The sequence below is a fragment of the Mesoplodon densirostris genome, chromosome 4 (genome assembly GCF_025265405.1).
Source record: "Mesoplodon densirostris isolate mMesDen1 chromosome 4, mMesDen1 primary haplotype, whole genome shotgun sequence".
Taxonomy (NCBI): Eukaryota; Metazoa; Chordata; class Mammalia; order Artiodactyla; family Ziphiidae; genus Mesoplodon; species Mesoplodon densirostris.
In genome coordinates this window covers 159,640,943-159,664,936 of record NC_082664.1, presented here as the reverse complement: position 1 = coordinate 159,664,936, position 23,994 = coordinate 159,640,943, and positions in this window count along the sequence as shown.

The following is a 23,994-nucleotide window of genomic DNA, read 5'->3' as shown; positions in this document are numbered from 1 at the left end:
ACCCTGCAATAAACAGGCAAGCTTTAAGAGAAGGCACATAGGAAGAAAACGAAAAGTCAAGTCTTTTAAAGATTTTACTAGGTTTAGTTACATATGTAATAGAAGTAATTGTTCTTTCTGTAAAAAATTCAAATATAGAAGTTTATAGAGTAAAACGTAAAGGTCCCATTCTATCATCCCCAACCACTTCACCTTCACCTCTAAAACTAACTTAACCTCTATTAGGCAGTTTGATATGTACCCCTATAGTCTTTTTTTTCTGTGCACTGGCATATAATATATATACTTTATACATTTTATATATAATTTATATATAATTATATTATTCAGTTATATTTATTTGATTTATATTGTATTTTATATAACTTATATTATTAAATTATAATTATATTAATTAAATATAATTTTTATATATAAGTAATATATTATATAATTAATATAAAATATATATTACATATTATTATATATTATTATATTTAATGTTAAATATACATTATATATAAATATATCTATATAAATATATTTATAAATTTACTATATATAAATAAATTTATATTAAAATTTATATATAAATTATATATTATATAATTGTATATTAATTATATACAATACATAATTATATAATTATAATTATAATTATATATAACATATATTATATATAGGATTCTTGGTTCAAGATGGCAGAGTAGAAGGACATGCGCCCACTCCCTCTTGCGAGGGCACCGGAATCACAACTAACTGCTGAACAGTCATCGACAGGAAGACACTGGAACTCACCAGGAAACATACACCACATCCAAAGACAAAGGAGAAGCTACAATGAGATGGTAGGAGGGGTACAATCACAATAAAATCAAATCCCATAACTTCTGGGTTGGTGACTCACAAACTGGAGAACACTTATACCACAGAAGTCCACCCACTGGAGTGAAGGTTCTGAGCCCCACGTCAGACTTCCCAACCTGGGGGTCCGGCAACGGGAGGAGGAATTCCTAGAGAATCAGACTTTGAAAGCTAGCAGGATTTGACTGCAGGACTTCTGACAGGACTGGGGGAAATAGAGACTCCACTCTTGGAGGGCACACACAAACTAGTGTGCACATCAGGACCCAGGGGAAGGAGCAGTGACCCAACAGGAGACTGAACTAGACCTACCTGCTACTGTTGGAGGGTCTCCTGCAGAGGCAGGGAGTGGCTGTGGCTCACCATGAGGACAAGGACACTGGCAGCAGAAGTTCTGGGAAGTACTCCTTCGCCTGAGCCCTCCCAGGATCCACCATTAGCCCCACCAAAGAGCTGGGTAGGCTCCAGTGTTGGGTCGCCTCAGGCCAAACAACCAACAGGGAGGGAATACAGCCCCACCCATCAGCAGACAAGCAGATTAAAGTTTTACTGAGCTCTGCCCACCAGGGCAACACCCAGCTCTACCCACCACCAGTCCATCCCATCAGGAAACATCCACAAGCCCTTAGATAGCCTCATCCACCAAAGGGCAGACAGCAGAAGCAAGAAGAACTACAATCCTGCAGCCTGTGGAACAAAAACCACATTCACAGAAACATAGACAAGATGAAAAGGGAGAGAGCTATGTACCAGATGAAGGAACAAGATAAAATCCCAGAAAAATAACTAAATGAAGTGGAGATAGGAAACCTTCCAGAAAAAGAATTCAGAATAATGATAGTGAAGCTGATCCAGGACCTCGGAAAAAGAATGGAGGCAAAGATCAGGAAGATGCAAGAAATGTTTAACAAAGACCTAGAAGAATTAAGAACAAACACCTAGAAGAATTAAAGAACAAACACACAGAGATGAACAATACAATAAGTAAAATGAAAAATACACTAGAAGGAATCAATAGCAGAATAACTGAGGCAGAAGAACAGATAAGTGACCTGGAAGACAGAATGGTGGAATTCTCTGCTGCAGAACAGAATAAAGAAAAAAGAATAAAAAGAAATGAAGACAGCCTAAGAGACCTCTGGGACAACATCAAACACAACAACATTCGCATTATACGGGTCCCAGAAGGAGAAAAGAGAGAGACAGGACCCGAGAAAATATTTGAAGAGATTATAGTTGAAAATTTCCCTAACGTGGGAAAGGAAATAGCCACCCAAGTCCAGGAAGTGCAGAGAGTCCCATACAGGGTAAACCCAAGGAGAAACATGCCAAGACACATAGTAATCAAATTGGCAAAAATTAAAAGCAAAGAAAAATTATTGAAAGCAGCAAGGGAAAAACGACAATTAACATAAAGGGAACTTGCATAAGGTTAACAGCTGATTTCTCAGCAGAAACTCTAAAAGCCAGAAGGCAGTGGCATGATATACTTAAAGTGATGAAAGGGAAGAACCGACAACCAAGATTACTCTACCCGGCAAGGATCTCATTCAGATTCGATGGAGAAATCAAAAGCTTTACAGACAAACAAAAGCTAAGAGAATTCAGCACCACCAAACCAGCTCTACAACAAGTGCTAAAGGAACTTCTCTAAGTGGGAAACACAAGAGAAGAAAAAGACCTACAAAAACAAACTCATAACAATTAAGACAAAGGTAATAGGAACATATATATCAATAATTACCTTAAATGTGAGTGTATTAAATGCTCCAAACAAAAGACACAGGCTCACTGAATGGATACAAAAACAAGACCCATATATATGCTGTCTACAAGAGACCCACTTCAGACCTAGGGACACATACAGACTGAAAGTGAGGGGATGGTAAAAGATATTCCATGCAAATGGAAATCAAAAGAAAGCTGGAGTAGTAATACTCATATCAGATAAAATAGACTTTAAAATAAAGAATGTTACAAGAGACAAGGAAGGACACTACATAATGATCAAGGGATCAAACCAAGAAGAAGATATAACAATTATAAATATATATGCACCCAACATAGGAGCACCTCAGTACATAAGGCAACTGCTAACAGCTCTAAAAGAGGAAATCGACAGTAACACAGTACTAGTGGGGGAGTTTAACACCTCACTTACACCAATGGACAGATCGTCCAAACAGAAAATTAATAAGGAAACACAAGCTTTAAATGACACCATAGACCAGATAGATTTAATTGATATTTATAGGACATTTCATCCAAAAACAGCAGATTACACTTTCTTCTCAAGTGCACATGGAACATTCTCCAGGATAGATCACATCTTGGGTCACAAATCAAGCCTCAGTAAATTTAAGAAAATTGAAATCATATCAACCATCTTTTCTGACCACAACGCTATGAGATTAGAAATCAATTACAAGGAAAAAACGTAAAAATCACAAACAAATGGAGGCTAAACAACATGTTACTAAATAACCAAGAGATCACTGAAGAAATCAAAGAGGAAATCAAGAAATACCTAGAGACAAATGACAATGAAAACACGACGATCCAACACCGATGGGATGTAGCAAAAGCAGTTCTAAGAGGGAAGTTTATAGCTATACAAGCCTACCTCAAGAAACAAGAAAAATCTCAAATAAACAATGTAACGTTACACCCAAAGGAACTAGAGAAAGAAGAACAAACAAAATCCAAAGTTAGCAGAAGGAAAGAAATCATAAAGATCAGAGCAGAGGGCTTCCCTGGTGGTGCAGTGGTTGAGAGTCCACCTGCCGATGCAGGGGACGCGGGTTCGTGCCCCGCTCCGGGAAGATCCCACATGCCGCAGAGCGGCTGGGCCCGTGAGCCATGGCCGCTGGGCCTGTGCGTCCAGAGCCTGTGCTCTGCAACGGGAGAGGCCACAACAGTGGGAGGCCCGCATGCCACACACACACACAAAAAAGATCAGAGCAGAAATAAATGAAATAGAAACAAAGAAAACAATAGCAAAGATCAATAAAACTGAAAGCTGGTTCTTTGAGACAATAAACAAAATTGATAAACCATTAGCCAGAAAAAGAGGGAGAAGACTCAAATCAATAAAATTAGAAATGAAAAAGGAGAAGTTACAACAGACACTGCAGAAATACAAAGCATCCTAAGAGACTACTACAAGCAACTCTATGACAATAATATGGACAACCTGGAAAAAATGGACAAATTCTTAGAAAGGTACAACCTTCCAAGACTGAACCAGGAAGAAATAGAAAATATGAACAGACCAATCACAAGTAATGAAATTGAATCTGTGATTAAAAATCTTCCAACAAACAGAAGTCCAGTACCAGATGGTTTCACAGGTGAATTCTATCAAACATTTAGAGAAGAGCTAACACTCATCCTTCTCAAACTCTTCCAAAAAATTGCAGAGGAAGGAACACTCCCAAACTCATTCTATGAGGCCACTGTCACCCTGATACCAAAACCAAAGACACTACAAAAAGAGAATTACAGACCAATATCACTGATGAATATAGATGCAAAAATCCTCAACAAAATACTATGAAACAGAATCCAACAACACATTACAAGGGTCATACACCATGATCAAGTGGGATTTATCCCAGGGATGCAAGGATTCTTTAATATACGCAAATCAATCAATGTGATGCACTCTATTAACAAATTGAAGAATAAAAACCATATGATCATCTCAATAGATGCAGAAAAAGCTTTTGACAAAACTCAACACCCATTTATGATAAAAACTCTCCTGAAAGTGAGCATAGAGGGAACCTACCTCAACATAATAAAGGCCATATATGACAAACCCACAGCAAACATCATTCTCAATGGTGAAAAACTGAAAACATTTCCTCTGAGATCAGGAACAAGGCAAGGATGTCCACTCTTGCCACTATTATTCAACCTAGTTTTGGAAATCCTAGCCATGGAAATCAGAGAAGAAAAAGAAATAACAGGAACACAAATTGGAAAAGAAGAAGTAAATCTGTCACTGTTTGCAGATGACATGATACTATACATAGAGAATCCCAAAGATGCCACCAGAAAACTACTAGAGCTAATCAATGAATTTGGTAAAGTTGCAGGATACAAAATGCACAGAAATCTCTTGCATTCTTCCACACTAATGATGAAAAATCTGAAAGAGAAATTAAGGAAACACTCCCATTTACCACTGCAACAAAAAGAATAAAATATCTAGGAATAAACCTATCAAGGGAGACGAAAGACCTGTATGCAGAAAACTCTAAGACACTGATGAAAGAAATTAAACATGATACCAACAGATGGAGAGATATACCATGTTCTTAGATTGGAAGAATCAATATTGTGGAAATGACTATACTACCCAAAGCAATCTACAGATTCAATGCAATCCCTATCAAATTACCAATGGCATTTTTTACAGAGCTAGAACAAAAAATCTTAAAATTTGTATGGAGACACAAAAGACCCCGAATAGACAAAGAGTCTTCAGGAAAAAAAACGGAGCTGGAGGAATCAGACTCCCTGACTTCAGACTATACTACAAAGCAACAGTAATCAAAACAATATTGTACTAGCACAAAAACAGAAATATAGATCAATGGAACAGGATAGAAAGCTCAGAGATAAACCCATGCACCTATGGTCAACTAATCTATGACAAAGGAGGCAAGGATATACAAAGGAGAAAAGACAGTCTCTTCAATAAGTGGTGCTGGGAAAATTGGACAGCTACATGTAAAAGAATGAAATTACAACACTCCCTAACACCATACACAAAAATAAACTCAAAATGGATTAGAGACCTAAATATAAGACCGAACACTATAAAACTCTTAGAGGAAAATATAGGAAGAACACTCTTTGACATAAATCACAGCAAGATATTTTTTTTGATCCACCTCCTAGAGAAATGGAAATAAAAACAAAAATAAACAAATGGGACCTAATGAAACTTAAAAACTTTTGGAAAGCAAAGGAAACTACAAACAAGACGAAAAGACAGCCCTCAGAATGGGAGAAAATATTTGCAAACGAATCAACAGACAAAGGATTAACCTCCGAAGTATATAAACAGCTCATGAAGCTCAATATTAAAAAAACAAACAAGCCAATCAAAAAATGGGCAGAAGACCTAAAGAGACATTTCTGCAAAGAAGACTTAGAGATGGCCAAGAAGCACATGAAAAGCTGCTCAACATCATTAATTATTAGAGAAATGCAAGTCAAAACTACAATGAGGTATCACCTCACACCAGTTAGATTGGGCATCATCAGAAAATTTACAAACAACAAATGCTGGAGAGGGTATGGAGAAAAGGGAACCCTCTTGCACTGTTGGTGGGAATGTAAATTGATACAGCCACTATGGAGAACAGTATGGAGGTTCCTTAAAAAACTAAAAATAGAATTACCATATGACCCAGCAATCCCACTACTGGGCATATACCCAGAGAAAACCATAATTCAAAAAGACACATGTGGGCTTCCCTGGTGGTGCAATGGTTGAGAATACGCCTGCCAATGCAGGGGACACATGTTCAAGCCCTGGTCCAGGAAGATCCCACATGCCGGGAAGCAACTCAGCCCGTGCACCCCAACTACGGAGCCTGCACTCTAGAGCCCGTGAGCCACAACTACTGAGCCTGCGTGCCACAACTACTGAAGCCCGTGCACCTAGAGCCTGTGTTCCACAACAAGAGAAGCCACTGCAATGAGAAGCTGGCACACTGCAACAAAGAGTAGCTCCTGCTCACCGCAGCTAGAGAAACCCTGCGCACAGCAAAGAAGATCAACTCCGCCAAAAATAAATAAATTTATTTAAAAAAAAGACACATGCACCCCAATGTTCATTTCAGCACTGTTTACAATAGCCAAGTCATGGAAGCAACCTAAATGCCCATCAACAGATGAATGGATAAAGAAGATGTAGTACATATATACAATGGAATATTACTCAGCCATAAAAAGGAATGAAACTGGGTCATTTGTAGAGACATGGATGGATCTAGAGACTGTCATACAGAGTGAAGTAAGTCAGAAAGAGAAAAACAAATATTATATATTAACACATATATGTGGAACCTAGAAAAATGGTACAGATGAAACAGTTTGCAGTGCAGAAATAGAGACACAGATGTAGGGGACAAATGTATGGACACCAAGGGGGGAAATTGGGGGCTGGTGGTGTGATGAATTGGGATATTGGGATTGACATGTACACACTAATATGTATAAAATGGATAACTAATAAGAACCTGCTGTATAAAAAAATAAATAAAATAAAATTGAAAAAAAATTTTTAAATGGGCATTCTCTTATCTAACTACAGTGTCATTATCACTTTTAACAACAATAATTCATTGATATCACCTGGTACCTGCTCCATAATTAAAATTCCTGAAATGTCAAAATTATATATATATATTACCTATATAATTAATTATATATAATATATAATTATAATTAGTATAATTATATATAATATATATTACATATATAATTGATACATATATAATTGATATATATATTATATTATATATAATTTATATATAAATTATATAATATATAAAAATTTTATATATGTAACTTATATATATAAATGAGGACATAAATGGTACCAGACTAATAATAATGTGTATTAGAGATATTTTCAAATCTGTACGTGTATGTTTATCTCATTATCTTTAATTGTTGCACAGTTTTTCATAGTAGGACCATATTATAATTTTTTAACCAATTCCATATTGATGGCCATTTAAGTTTTTCAGATATTTTTATCATATATACATGCATATATATATGAGTATATAATATATATCATTCTTTAATGTAAGATACTTCCATCACTTCTAAATTTATCCTTATTATAAATAACTTTCTATACAAGTATTTGCCTGCATTTATGTCTTAGGACAAATATCTAGAAGCTGAATCACTAAACTGGAAGAGACAAACTTTTTAAAACAAAAGTCTTACATGGTTAATTATTCAACTACCAATCAGAAAGTATATACTACTGTTGATCACAAACAACACTAAAAAAAAAAAAAATCATGAGGGAAATTTACAGAGGACATTCTGGGTATCTGTTACCAATTATACCATGAGCTTTGGCTTGAGCTTTCTGAACCATCTCCTTCATTCTCATAAAACAGAGTATAGGAGTCCCAAAAGTGTATCCTTCAAATACCCCAGGATAACAACTTAAGCCAAAGAGAATTATTTCTGTATTAACCACACAGCAGCAACAGCTGCACCCTGTGACCAGTGACACAGAAGATACACACCAGAGGTTTAGGCTCTGGAGTTAGACACAGATTTGAATTTGTCTCTACAACTTGATGCTTACTCTCTCATGATACCTCTGTTTATCAACTTCTGTTCCCTTCTTTCCATATCCTCCCCTTGCCTCTCAGCTCTCAATTTCAAACATCCTGCCTTTGCCACCAGACTAATCTTCCCCTGCACTGGTTCACATCCTTCCCTTCGAAGGGCTTCCAGTGCCTGAGAGAGAGTTCCACGTCGGACTGGAACACAGAAGCTTGTAACTGACCATCACGCCCACCAACAACACTGGGAAAAGGAGAAGAAGAAAAACTGGATAAACAAGCAAAAACATATGTTTTTAAAGCTATTGGGAACCACAGTTTCAAAAAAAAGTCTAAAGTCACTAAATTGGAGAGAGAGCCAGGGGGCTCCGCCCTGTGATCAGAGATGGCACTTTGTTTCAGAAGTGCTGGCTGAGTTGGGGAAGGGTTGTGTGGGTGAGTGTGCTGTAGACAGAAGAGAGGTGATGGATGATCCCTGTGAAGATTAACCGGGAGCAGAGATGTAAATGCAGTGGTTCCCCCTCCCACCCCACCCCCTTGCCCCTGAGCACGCGAGGTATACTCACATCCATTCAGGTTTATGCAGTCAGAGAGTTGGAAAAAATAGTTTAGGTTATTCTAGTTCAAGGTTCTGAATTTTGGCTGCATGTTAGAATCACCAGGGAACTTTTAAAAATACGTTCTGGGGGTGCAGGGGGAGGGCAAGGGGACTTCCAGACAAATTAAAACAGAAGCTCTGCGGGCAAGGCCCAGACCTCAGCACTTCCTAAAGTTCCCAAGGTGATTCTGGGATGCAGCCAACATTAAGAAGCACTGGTTTAATTCAACATGCTTCTATCATTCCTTAGACTTTAGATTAGATCCTCATGTGTTAAACTATTTTATCTTCTTCCCACTACTGAGGGCTCAGGCTACCTCTCGGCTACCTTTGTGTCTTTACAGCATCCACCAAGGTGCTCTGCATGTAGTAGGTATTCGATAAATGTTCTTGACGTGATCGATTAAATACACTCCCATGAGAGTTAGTCATTAGGAACTCAACGTCAGGAACAAAATGCATTTCTTACAACTTCAAATTGAACACATCAAATATAGGAGAGAGAAGGACATTCCCAAGCCAGAAACATTCACACCTTATACTTTACGTCAGCCCAGGAGAGTGGAAATGAATACATTTCCAGGGAAATCACCTCAATAAAAATGAAAGAAAAAGTCTGTTTCCCTGTCTCAAAAGATTTTCTTCTCTTTCTGGAAACTCACTGACTTTAATCCAGTTGGATCTAGCAAAGTAACAAAGACATTGGCTTCATGGCCACCTGGTAACCATGGTTACCTGGTTTGATTTCCCCCTCTAGCCGTGACAATCTGTGTGATCCAGGGCAAATTATTTAACCTCTCAAATTATTTAAACTCTGAGCCAGAGTTTTCTCATATATCTTGTTAAAAGATAAACTGAAGCATATTAAATTTTTTAAGAGTTTATTTGAACAAAAATTGACTTGAATCAGGGAACATCCAATCTAGCGGATAGAAAGTTGCTCCAAGGAGCTGTACAAAATGAAAGACATTTATAGCCAGAAGGGAGTGGGAACAAGGAAGTTATTCTAGGCAAAAAGTGGGTTGGTTATTGCAAGGTTACTTTCCTGTAGGGGATGCGGGGGTCTATCAGGCAGATGACCTAACTAGTGCAGATAAGGTGTTTCCTGATTGACTGGCTTAAGACTCCATTTCTGGAAGAGCGGAAACTGTAATTAAGTATGGGTTTGGTGACGTGGCACTTGGCATAAGTGATTCCGTTTTGGGCCCGTTGACTTGTTCTTAACAATATAAAATGGAAAAAAAAAAACCATAGAACTAACTCATAAAGTTGTGGGGAAGATTCAATGCAAAGTTTCAAGTCTAGACATCTAGCCCATAGTGGGCATTCAAATACTACTTCTGTGTATTCTTGGGGACCATAGAATATTATATGTCTTCATATATTAATATATATTATATTATATGTTATATATATATTATATTATTATATGTCTTCATATATTCTGTGGTATTAAATCAAGTTGAGTCCTTGCCTGTAGTCCTGATTCCCAGAACTCATCCAACACCAAACTGGCCACCGAAGAGCTAAGGCGATTCCCCCATCAAGACTAGAAAGGGTTCAGTTAGGACGGGTCTGTAAGATAACACATCACATCAGTGGAACCGGAAATTGGGCTGGTTGGGGAAAAGAAAGATGGATTTTTCCCTTACTGAAGGGAGAGCTGAACTCTTGAACCAACTGGATGTGTTTTCCTGTGTTTTGCCGACTAGCCAAAAGCGGTGGGCGGATGGATGTCTCTGCCTATTTCCTCCCGGTTGTTTTCACAGACCTACACTTTGAGAGGGCTAATTGTTGAGTCCTCATCTTTCTTCCCCACAAGAAGAGGGCTTTGTTCAGCGATTAAATCAGGCTGAGAGGCAAAGCCTTTCCATTTTAGATCAAGGTTTGGGCCCCCAAGTAAAAGAAATATCGCTTCTTTTTCATTTAGCTGACAATGTTTTCTCCCTTAGAGAATGAATTGGAGATTTCCACCCACCAGAAAGGCCCCACCGTGACTCATACGGATATCAAAATACCAGGAGGTGAGACCCCAGCTAGCAAAGCAGAGCATGAAGACAATCGTTTAGACATCTTGTTTCTACTTCCAGTGAATGAACACAAGCAAAGATCGCCTTTGGTTCATCTACACAATGGCCTCAGCCCTCTCCCTTCCTTTGTTTTGGGGTGTATTGCATTTCAGACTCACAGGGAGAGAAAACCCTGCCAGTGGCTGGGTTCTGTGTGCTCATCGTCACCATCTCGGGAGGTTTCTTTGCTGCCCAGCTTTGCAAGACTTGATGGACTTTTCTCTGAAGTTCTAGAGCTGCTGAGAACTTCTCGTTGTTGCTGTCTAAAGTCATCACCTTCTCTGAGATTAAAGCATTGTGTTCCATGGCTTTAATCTGAGTATAAACTTCTTCAGTCCTTTCTTTGGGAAATAAATATTGCCTAAGTTTCTTAGTGCAAGTCACATGGCACATTCACCCTTTAAACAGGAGGCTCTAAGCAGCTTGGGTCCAGCGGGGTTGACAGCCAGCACCAAAAAGCAACGCAGGCGAGCACAGGGGCTGAGGAACCCCATGCAGCATCACTGAGAAGGGGGAAGAGGGTCAACTTGCAGGAGAGGAAGGAAGTTGTCTTCTCAGCTGTTAGTCTAGTGGGTAATGGCTATAGCTGGCAGCTTAGAGCTTTAATGCCACACAGAGCTTCTGACACATCCTGGGGCACTGTTTTCTCTCCCATTCTTTCCAGGGAAGTAACTCTCAGTGAAAAAAGAGCTGGATCAGGAGTCAAGTCGGTTTAGTCCCAGCTGCTATTATGCCTGCAATCGCTTCCCCTCTGTGAGACTTGGTTTCCTCATCTGTAAAGTGTTAGGGTTGAACTAGAGGACCTTGAAGACCCCAGCTCGAGCCATCATGGCTTCAAAGACTAAAAGGCTCATATGATGATGTGTTTATAATTCTCTTTGATAGGAACTAATGTTTTTCTCATTCATCTCCTATAAAATTTTCTCCTAGCATTTAGCAGTCTTGGACCGTAATAGGACCTCTATAAACCCCAAGTGAGTGAATGAAGGAACGAACCTGATTTAACCCACTCTTCTCACTCCCGAGAAGCTCCATCTGAGTGAGGAGGCCCCAGTAGTAACACAATACTTCTTTGTCCTTAACTGTCCTTTTCCAGCTTCTCACTCACCTAATCCTTTGTGAGCTGTGGATTTTAAAGACCAGGAATTACTTGTCCAAGGCCAAGTTATTCTACTGGCAAAGTATACCAAATGTCCGAAAAAGAAAAACACTTAAGTGATTTTTTATAAGATGAATATAAGTCTGAGTCAAAATCAGGAAAGAACAGTATAAGAAACAACAATTATAAGCCAGTTTCACATTTAATATAGTGTGAGGCTAGAACCAAAAGGCTTGATTTCAGTAAAGACTGCTAAGAATGATGACTGAAATCGAATTCCTAGTGACCTTCATTTCAGTTTCCTCCTGAATCAGTAAACAAATAAAACACAAAATATACGAGATGAAGACACAAGTAAGAAAGTGGATACAGCTTCCCAACTCTTGCCTAGTTTCTCAGAGACGTGCTTCCTAAGTTTTGTTTTCTGTGAAGAGAAGGCAGGATGAGAAATCCACCACATCAAAGAGCCCAAGTCACCAGTTTTCTTCCATGTGTGCTCTAGAAAAAGGAGAAGGGTCATATCATCATTCAAGGGTCTATCTATTACTATATAAAGCAATTCCTTTTTTCCACTACAAGGACCACAATTTTGTGTCTTTGAAGCATTGTGTTTTTATTGCATTACTGGGTCCAGAGTAGACTTGACCATAGCCTATTACAAATATACATAAAACTCCTAACAATGTCTATCTGCAAATTGAAATCTGCAATGTATTTTAAAAATAAATAATGACCAGCTTGGGTATATCTTAGAAGGATATAGTAAAAGCTCTCATAACGTGATACAACACATCAATAGATAAAAGGGCAAAAAACACAATTTTTGTACATGCAAAAAAACCCCACATTCTGTTAAATCAACTCCAATTTATGATTTAACATAAAAAACTGATCAAATCAGGAAAAAAAAAAAAGAATTACTCGTTCAGATGTACTCTTCTTGCCACAGAACTAATTTATTCTTGTGTAAGAAAGCCCAGAGTGTTGACTGGGCTAAGGTGCCTCTGACCCAGAGCATCCGCTGAGCACAGCTCTTTGGGGGGGACTGTACCCACACTCTCAGGCCTGGTCTGAACTGGAATATGGTTAGTGTCTTTCTAAAACACAGTGAGCAACCAGATTGCTCCAGAGAGAACAGCATCTCTCCAGAAAGTCCCTTTGTCTTAACCAAGCTCTTCTTCCTGTGGCTGGCGGTGGTCTGGCTCCCTTGGAGAAATAAGGGTTTGATCTTCACTACATGCACTTGACTCACGCTCCCTGGGTATATGCTTTTTTATCCTGGTAAATGGAGTGGTGTCATGCTCTTCATTTGGTACCTGGGGCCCAGAAAGTCCCCAACAGCTGAGCTGAGGCCACGCTGTCCCCTCAATGGGCTGAGGAAACTAACAGCTAACACATTTAACTCCAACCCCTGGAGTTACAAAATGACAAATCATAATTTGTCTCACACCTTTTCCACTCCACTGTGGGTGGCGGCGGGGAGAAGCAAAGTGAATTAGCGAAAGAGAACAGGCCCCAGTAAGAAAAAGTCCCAGGCCCCGGGGGAGCAGCCCAGGAAAAGGTCTGCCTCAGTTGACAGCTCAGATGTGCAGAATAGATCAGAGGGGTGGCACTTAGAGGCCAGCCTGAGCACATGGCCGTGTCCTTGCTCCCTCCTGGAGGGGTCGGGGAGGGCTCATCTGATGCTGTGCGTTTACTTCCCCTTCCTTATTCTTCGCTCCATCCCTGTCATTCCTCACCAACTTCATCCACTGAGACATTCTGGGACTTTAATAACAAAGTAAAGAGCCTTGGGTGGGGAGTTACATCTAGGAGTTTTGTGTATATTTGTAATAGGCTATGGTCAAGTCTACTCTGGACTCACATCTTGGAGGTGAACAAAAATGCTAAATGTGTTGCCCTGGGACCAGCCACTGCTCCATTTCCAATCATGACAATGTGGTTTGTAAAGGAATCTTTTTCTTTAATGAGACACTGAAGCTCCTGCCTTCTTCTCTAGGCTGACACCTCAGCCGTACTGGAACTCTTAGGACCTGGGCATCCCCAGTGAATCTATCAGATTGCTAGCTCAGAAAGGGTGATGCTCAGTCTTAAAATGTTTACTGTCTCTAGTACTTCAAACAATGACTTGCACATAACACACCTTCAACAGATACTTGTTGGGAGGGATAAGCCCCTTCCAAGTCATATGTGAAAGCCTCACGTTCTAGTGAATGAGCCCCTCTAGACTGCACAGTAACTGAATCTGCTGTAAAAAAAAAAGTGGAGGGGCTTCCCTGGTGGCGCAGTGGTTGGGGTTCTGCCTGCCGATGCAGGGGACACAGGTTCGTGCCCCGGTCCGGGAAGATCCCACATGCCGCGGAGCGGCTGGGCCCGTGAGCCATGGCTGCTGAGCCTGCGCGTCCGGAGCCTGTGCTCCACAACAGGAGAGGCCACAACGGTGAGAGGCCCGCGTAACGCAAAAAAAAATAAAAATAAAAGGGGGGGGGTGGATAAATTGGGAGCTTGGGGTGAACAGATACACACTACTGTTTATAAAATAGATAAACAACAAGGACCTACCATATAGCACAGGGAACTAACTATATTCAATACCTTGTAATAACCTATAATGGAAAAGAATCTCAAAAAGAATAGATTTATGGGGGCCTCCCTGGTGGCGCAGTGGTTGAGAGTCCGCCTGCCGATGCAGGGGATACGGGTTCGTGCCCTGGTCTGGGAGGATCCCATATGCCGCGGAGCGGCTGGGCCCGTGAGCCATGGCCGCTGGGCCTGCGCGTCCGGAGCCTGTGCTCCGCAACGGGAGAGGCCACAACAGTGAGAGGCCCGCATACTGCAAAAAAGAAAAAAAAAAAAAAAAAGAATAGATTTATGTGTACATCTGTAACTGAATTACTTTGCTGTACACCTGAAACTAACACACCATTGTAAATCAACTATACTTCAATTTTAAAAAAAGAAAGAAAAAAGCAAAACAAAAACTGTTTTTAGGGCATTACATTGAGAATGTTTTCATCCTGCATGCTCAACCTAAACACCTGAGAGAAATCTTCCATTGCAGTTACTGCACTCGAGGAAACCCTGAGCCAGAATGATGCTGACCTTCCAGTTAGCATGGAAACAGGTAACCACCTCCATCCCAGTTAGGAATATGAAGTGCTAAACATTCTGGGTAGTGGAAGGCAATAGTTCATGGAAATCAAAGAACTACAGATCAGGTAAGAAACTTAAAAACTCATCTGCAAAGGAATATCTGTGAGTCCATAGTGATATAAATAAATGAATGAATAAGTAAATGAATGGGGAGGAGTGACTAATTTTCCTTACAGAAGAATCACACACAATCATTGTAAAAGAAAGGAAGGAAATAGAAAATTGCCGTTAGACACCAACGTAATAACATCTGCAAAGAAAATACACCAATGAATGCTAAAGTCCAAGGGTGAAAATTTAAGAAGACACAAGATATTTGTATATACTCAAAGTGTCTCCCCCCAAATCTTGATCAATTACTGTGGTGGTTTTAACACATGTCCACAAATTCTTTACTCCTCCTCCCTTCAGAGATGGAGATAATTTCCTCGAGAACTGAAAACTGAAAGGGAAAAACACTAACCTGACAGTGAAAAGTGGCAGACACCACTAATAAGAACCTGCTGTATAGGGGCTTCCCTGGTGGCGCAGTGGTTGAGAGTCTGCCTGCCGATGCAGGGGACATGGGTTCGTGCCCCGGTTTGGGAAGATCCCACATGCTGCAGAGCAGCTAGGCCCGTGAGCCACGGCTACTGAGCCTGCATGTCCGGAGCCTGTGCTCCGCAACAGGAGAGGCCACAACAGTGAGAGGCCCGCATACTGCAAAAGAAAAAAAAAAAAAAAAAAAAGAACCTGCTGTATAAAAAAATAAATTAAATTTAAAAAAATTTTTAAAAAGTGGCAGACACCACCTTCACCAAATGACTGGTTAACATCACCAGCAATAAGTCGTGTTGTTATCCTGTCCCCCAATATGATATGATGAGAAAATCACCTCCCCCAAAATGCATTAGCTTAGTCCTATCATGAGACAACCTAAGACAAATCCAAGTTGAGGAGCCTTCTGCAAGATACCTGACTAGCACTCCTCAAAAGTATCAAAGTCATTATTTTAAAAAAGGAAAGTCTGAGAAATTGTCACAAATTGAAGGAGGTTAAATGCCATGTGGGATCCTGAATGGGATTCTGGAACCGAAAGTGGATATTAGTGGAAAAACTGGGGAAATTCAAATAAAGTCTGCAGTTTTGCTAATGGTATTATACTAATGTTAATTCTTAGTTTTGATGAACGTATCATGCTTTTGTAAGATGTTAACATTAGGGGAAGCTGGGTAAGGGGTAGATGGGAACTCTCTGTGCAATCTTTGCAACTCTTCTGTAAATCTAAAAATATTCAAAAATGAAAAGGTTTTCTGAATCTATCTAGTCTATGCTCTTCATTTTATATATAAGAAATCTCGGGATGCTAACATGCAAATGTCCAGTATCCTAGCACCAGGCATGTGGTAAGTGCTTGATAAATGGTCCTTTAATTACATGGACTTTATTCTAATGGCCCTAGAACCCAGGCATCCTGGCCATGCAGTCCTGGGCAAGTCCCTATAAATATTGACTCTATAAAGTAATGAAAGTAATGTTTTTTTGTTTTTGTGTGTTTTTTTTTAAAGAAGATGTTGGGGATAGGATTTATTTATTTTTGCTGTGTTGCATCTTCATTTCTGTGCAAGGGCTTTCTCTAGCTGTGGCAAGCGGGGGCCACTCTTCATCGCGGTGCGCGGGCCTCTCACTATCGCGGCCTCTCTTGTTGCGGAGCACAGGTTCCAGACGCGCAGGCTCAGTAGTTGTGGCTCACGGGCCTAGTTGCTCCGTGGCATGTGGGATCCTCCCAGACCAGGGCTCGAACCCGTGTCCCCTGCATTAGCAGGCAGATTCTCAACCACTGTGCCACCAGGGAAGCCCAGTAGTGTTTTTTTAAAGTTTTGTTTTTAAAAGATAAAACAGAAATAAAATAAAAACAAGAAGTAGCTCCTTTCCTTTCACTAACCATGAAATTCAGATTTTCCCTAGATATGTTTAGTGAAAGAGAAAAGTTAACATGGCTAAAATCTAACTTGTCTGGCAGCTGGCACATAGTTTTAATTTTAATTTTAATTAATAGGTGGTAGACATCACTACACATTTAAAAATAAAATAAAAGGAGGACCGGTGACCATAAGAATAAATATTTCATGATACTATTTGATAGAATAGGTTTTAACCATCTCATTAAATGCCCCAGACATTTAAAGAATTCATGAAATTCTTTAAGAAGAAATTCTTTCACACAATTTACATGTTTCCATGCTTCTGTTTTCACTCTGCTTTGTCAGAAGCACTGAAGAGAGTTTTATCTTTTCTATTCCTTGTTAGACTGCTGATTTAAAGAGAGGGGGGAAAAAAGCCAAACTCTACAGACACTTTCAAAGTTCAGTTTTATAATAAAAATTGTTTGGATAATTAGACCTTGACACTCCTGAAGATAAAATAAACATGTAATCTTCTATTTTATTTTGCTCAGTAAAATTATTCAGAAGATCAAATGTAGTAAAGACAATGTAAAATTTAACATTTTGAAATTGATGTTGGACCTTGTTTAACTTAACATTTTGGAGAGTAACTGCCTCTGACATCAACTCAAGGAACACTTTTTTGCCGCTAATGTAATCAGTTTTGTAGTGACATCAGCAAAGATATGTTTATTATTTTTTTAACAAAACACACAGAAACATGTAAAAGTTTTTAACTTTTTCTTTGGAAATAATTTCAAAATACAGAAAAGTTGCAAGAATAAGAATGGAACCAAAAAAAAAAAAAACTATACACCTTTTACCTAGGTCTACCTATTGTTAATATTTTATCCCATTTGCTTTATCATCCTTCTTCTCTTTCTCTCTCCCTCTCTCTCTCTCCCTCTCCCCCCCACAAGGTGAATTTTCACTCAGTCATTTTTTGCGTAAGTTGTACGTATGGAGACATCACAGCCCTGAAACCAGCAGTGTAAGAGATGACATAGAAGTTTTTCTGTGGGGATTTTTTGCAATGTTTTCTACAAATTGTATTAGCCCTAGAAAACATTCCAGTTACATTTTAAAGAATATTTATGACAACCTACATGGCTGCTCTGTTTAAAGGTATTTTTCTCTCCAGCTAGAGAATAATATTGAGAATAACTGAAAATAATCACTTATGTTTAAATTATTTTTTAATTTTTTTTGTGTGTGTGTGGTATGCAGGCCTCTCACTGTTGTGGCCTCTCCCGTTGCAGAGCACAGGCTCCGGACGTGCAGGCTCAGCGGCCATGGCTCACGGGCCCAGCCGCTCCGCGGCATGTAGGACCTTCCTGGACCGGGGCACGAACCCGTGTCCCCTGCATCGGCAGGCGGACTCTCAACCGCTGCGCCACCAAGGAAGCCTTAATTTTTTTTTAAATTTTAAGCATTCAGTATTTCTTACTGATATTCTTTGCTTTTTCTCAAGCAACTCTCTTTCAGAAGGGTTGTATCCTTGGACACTACTGGAGAAATGGAAGAGACCAAAACATTGAAACAAAATTATTGTTTCTTCATTTCCTTTTATCATATACCATTCAGAATAATGTAACAAAATGATTCTCCCTTTAAAGAAATATCTATAAGGCAGGGAAAGGCAGGAAGTTCCAGGGTTCAGGGTACCTTGAATAATATTTGAGGGAGTCATTTTTTGTTTCATGCCCTAGAATTTTTTTATACACCAGGGCAATGCAGCTAGGGGAGATTTGAAATAGGCAAGAAGCACATTCTCAGACACATTATTTTGCAAAAGAATACAATTTAAGGTCTGGGATTGCTCGAAACTATTGCTGTTCCCCTTACACCTTAGAAGGTCTTCCTTTAAACACCCAGGGGAAACCTCAACCAGTTTAAAGGCCACTGTCCTGAACAAGTCATGGTCATCTGGGCAAAGAAGAGGTTAAACTGGAGAAAGGAGGTAAACTGAACCCAGCTTCTTGGCGATGAGATTAAGGAGATGGCCCACCCCCATCCCCATTCGACATGATCAAGAGTCGAGATTCAAAGGATGGCCAATAGGCACATGAAAAGATTCACAACATCACTAATTATCAGAGAAATGCAAATCAAAACTACAATGTGGTATCACTTCACACTGGTCAGAATGACCATCATTAAAAAGTCTACAAATGACAAATGCTAGAGAGGGTGTGGAGAAAAGGGAACCCTCCTACACTGTTGGTGCAAATGTAAATTGGTGCAGCCACTATGGAGAACAGTATGCAGGTTCCTTTAAAAACTTAAAATAGGGCTATCCTGGTGGCACAGTGGTTGAGAGTCCGCCTGCCGATGCAGGGGACACAGGTTCGTGCCCCGGTCCGGGAAGATCCTACATGCTGCGGAGCGGCTGGGCCCGTGAGCCATGGCCACTGGGCCTGTGCGTCCGGAGCCTGTGCTCCGCAACGGGAGAGGCCACAACAGTGAGAGGGCCATGTACCGCAAAAAACAAACAAACAAACAAAAAACCTTAAAATAGAGTTACCATATGATCCAGCAATCCCACTCCTGGGCATATATCTGGAGAAAACTTTAATTCAAAAAGATACATGCACCCAATGTTCATAGCAGCACTATTTACAATAGCCAAGACATGGAAGCAACCTAAGTGTCCATCAACAGATGAGCAGATAAAGAAGATGTGGTACACACACACACACACATATATATGTATGGAATATTACTCAGCCATAAAAAAGAATGAAAAAATGCCATTTGCAGCAACATGGATGGACCTAGAGATTATCATACTAAGTGAAGTAAGTCAAACAGAGAAAGACAAATATCATATGATATCACTTATATATAGAATCTAAAATATGATACAAACGAACTTATTTACAAAATAGAAATAGACTCGCAGACATAGAAAACAAATTTATGGTTACCAAAGGGGAAAGGGGGTTTGGGAGGAGGGATAAATTAGGAGTTTGGGATTAGCAGATACAGACAACTGTACATAAAGTAGATAAACAAGCTCCTACTGTATAGCAAAGGAACATTGCTCCTACTGTATAGGAAACGAATATACAGGGAACTATATTCAATATCTTGTAAAAAACCACAATGGAAAAGAATATATATATATATATATATGAATCATTTTGCTGTACACCAGAAACTAACAAAACACTGTAAATCAACTATACTTCAATAAAAATTTTTTTAAAAAATAGTTGAGATTCAGAGGGAAATGCAGAGTTGGGTGAGTGTCATTTTGTCCATTGGTCACCACTGCAGCATCTGATAAATATCGTATGATCAGAATGGCAGCCAAGAATGTGATTTGTGATTAATCAAGTGAAAAACAATTTGGTTAATAAAAGACAGAAAGGGGCCTCCCTGGTGGCGCAGTGGTTGGGAGTCCGCCTGCCGATGCAGGGGATACGGGTTCGTGCCCCGGTCTGGGAGGATCCCATATGCCGCGGAGCGGCTGGGCCCGTGAGCCATGGCCGCTGGGCCTGCGCGTCCGGAGCCTGTGCTCCGCAACGGGAGAGGCCACAACAGTGAGAGGCCCGCATACCGCAAAAAGAAAAAAAAAAAAAGACAGAAAGGTCTGAAGTAACCTGAAACAGAAGGATGAGAGTTCCCAAATGGTAGCCCTTCTTTCACTCATTCACCTTGTTCTGAGATTGGTTATTGAGTATTTATCGTGTGTGTGTGTGTGTGTATATATATATATATATATATATATATATATATATATACACACACATATATATATACACATATATATATATATATATATACATATATATATATATGTGTGTATATATATATATATGTATACCCACTGGTTCTGGTCCTCTAGAGAACCTTGATCAATTGATACAATCCTTAATATTATATACTCTCAGAGAACCCCATACTTAAACTTCGTGTTTTCATACAGCTATATAATGGTATAATGAAAGAGAGATAGAGAGATATAGATAGATAGATAGATAGATAGATAGATAGATAGATAGATAGATAGATAGATAATAAGGGACTGGCTCACACAATTAAGGAGGCTGACAAGTCCCAAGACCTGCAGGTTGAGTCAGCAAGCTGGAGGCCCAAGAGAACCAGCAATGTAGTTCCCATCCAAAAGCCGGCAGGCTGGAGACCCAGGAAGAACCAACATTTCAGGCCAGAGTCCAAAGGCAGGGGAAGACCCATATCCCATCTCAAACGCTGTCAGGCAGGAAAATTCCCCTTGCTCAGGGGAGGTCAGTCTTTTGTTCTATTCAGGCCTTCAACAGATTGGATGAGGCCCGCCCACATGAGGGAGAGCAATCTGCTTTACTCAGTCTACTGATTTAAATGTGAATCTCATCTAAAAACTCCCTCACAGAAACACCCAGAATAATATTTGATCTGGGCACCCTGTGGCCCAATCAAGTTAACATATAAAATTAACCATCACAAGGATGAAGGAAAACAGTCCAGAAGACTGACACCTAAAATTGAGTCTTAAGGGATTCGTGAGACTTGACTAAATTGGGGGGTAAAGATTTGTGATCTAGGCAGAGAGAGAAGAATGTGGAGAGGGTCAAGAATAGAAAACATGGCTCACCCTGAAAATCACAGAGGATCAGACAGTGGGAGCTGGGGTAGCCAGGCCTGGAGGTCATTAGGGGAGGTGTTGGAAGGTAAGCAGAAGGGTCCCTGGCTTGGGGGCTTTGCCTGCCACACTAACGTCCTGTCCTTTTTTGTGGGAAATGAATGGGTGGTCACTGAAAGGATTTATGCATAGCAATTATCAGGTTTCCCTTAAAAACCTTTAAATTATAAAACAATACTTACAGACATTTTCTCAAAAATGAATGAAGTGAGCTTATCACTTTAAGGAAAACAACTGACAGTATTTGTTGGCCATTTTAAGTTTTCAAGTAAAAAAAAGTTTCAGATTTGGCACTGCAACTAACATTTAAGAAACTATAATTTGTCCAGTTTGGGTGTAGGATCAAAGGAGAGTACTCACAATTATCTGAAAAGGCTATTAACATACTCCTCCCATTTTCAACTACATTTCTGTGTGAGGCTAGATTTTCTTCACATACTTCAACTCAAGCAACATATCACAATAGATTGAACACAGAATCAGATATGAGAATCTGCCATTAAAGAGATTTCTAAAAAATATAAATGCCATTCTTCTCCCTAAAAATTTTCTATTTTGAAAATTATAGTTATTTTGCATTAAATATAGGTTAGTTATAACGTGATGTGTTTATTATTTTTAAATAAATTATTAAAACATAGTTTAATTTTTTTTTCTGTTTTCATTTCAAATACACTAAATATGAATAGATATAACTCACATGAAAAAGGGCTCTTTGGAGTCTTTAATAATTTTTAAGACTGTAAAGGAGCCTTCAGATCAAAAATTTGGAGAACTGTTGCACTAACATATTGCGCTAACTGTTCTAAATTCAAAACATTCCAATAGTAGCTGAGTTACACGCTTAACAGAAAGATAGGGTGGGAAAGATATCCCTGGGGGTGTGTAGTGCCTGAGTTAATCATTAAAGGAGGCTTCGCTTTCTTGGGTGCCCTGGAGGTGTTTCCACCCTGGGTGCAATGCACTGTAGTGAGTGCTTTTGGGGTGGGGAGGGCTTTGCCTCTCTCTGTTTGCAAAGTAGAGAAAGACTATTTGTGAATCTAAGCAAACTTCCCAGGCTATCTGGAAAGGGCAAATGTGGAAGTTGAGGATCTGGAAACCTATTTGCCTAAAACGTAACCTTAACCTATGCAGGTGAACTCCTGGGAAAGCCTTCATGTACCCCAGGAATGGGGTACTCCAAAAGATGGTCTTGAGGCCCAGTTTAAAACAGGTGGGAAGGGGAAAACACAGAATCTTAGAGACTGGGCATCCTGAATCACGACCCCCTAAAGAAATCCTATTTTCTTAACGTATTTTTGGACACAGACAGTCCTCTCCATAGCCCCAGGGACACAAAAGCCCGTTTGCTAATTAACATGTGATTCATCTGGCAGCGCCTGGCTCAGCCCTGACACCTGGAGCTGACCACCAGTTAGGGCTGGGCGGAATCAGGCAGTCTCTGTAAGTTCTCCCAGCCTCAGATCCTCACCTGTAAAGTGGGGTTCACAGCATCGACTTTGCATTTAAAGGACCCGGCACCCGTGACTAGATTAATAACAGCCATTCCAGTGCTTACTCTATGCCAGAACTGTCCAGGGCTCTTCATGTGTAAGATTTAGTCCTCACAGAAAGCCTGAAAATGCATTACAGTACTGCTGCACTTCTAAGGAGACTTTTGGTCTACATTTAACACATCCGAAATTGAATTTTGTCTTGCATTGGTTGTGCATGTGGTTAGTTCTCTTTTGTAGGAAAAGTTAATAAATTGATGGTGTATTCTACTGAAAATATGGTATGAGCTCCCCCATTTTACGGATGGGGAACAAGTTAAAAATATAAAGTAATTTGTCCAGGCCCACACGTCAAGAACGCGGGAGGACAGAAGTGAACCCAGGACTATCTTTCTCCAAAGCCTGAGGTCATATCTTATTGATTCACTACACTGGGCTGGTAGTCTCCCCTCTCCCCTTGATTCTGCCACACGGCATAGATTACTGAAAATAAACTGAGCCCACCCAGGCCTCGAGTGCCCCCTCTACCCCTCTGTTCACCAAATGTAGGTGCCAGAATATCCAGGTGAGACATCTTTTGCGCAGTTAACCCGACGTCAGAGGCAGAGTTGCTCTGATGCCTGCAGCTGAAGTTTAGGCCTCAAGGAACTGAAAATGGACGGCTCGCACTCCCAGTGTTGAGCACTTATTGACAATGTAACGTTATGAAATATCTTATATATGGGGGACACGTCTGCACACTGCCCACCCTCATCCCCACCACCATCAGGTTCTAACAGTCCACCAAGCCAGCCTGTCCCTGGGCTTCATTTCACCCTAGACGTTGAATCTTGTGTGG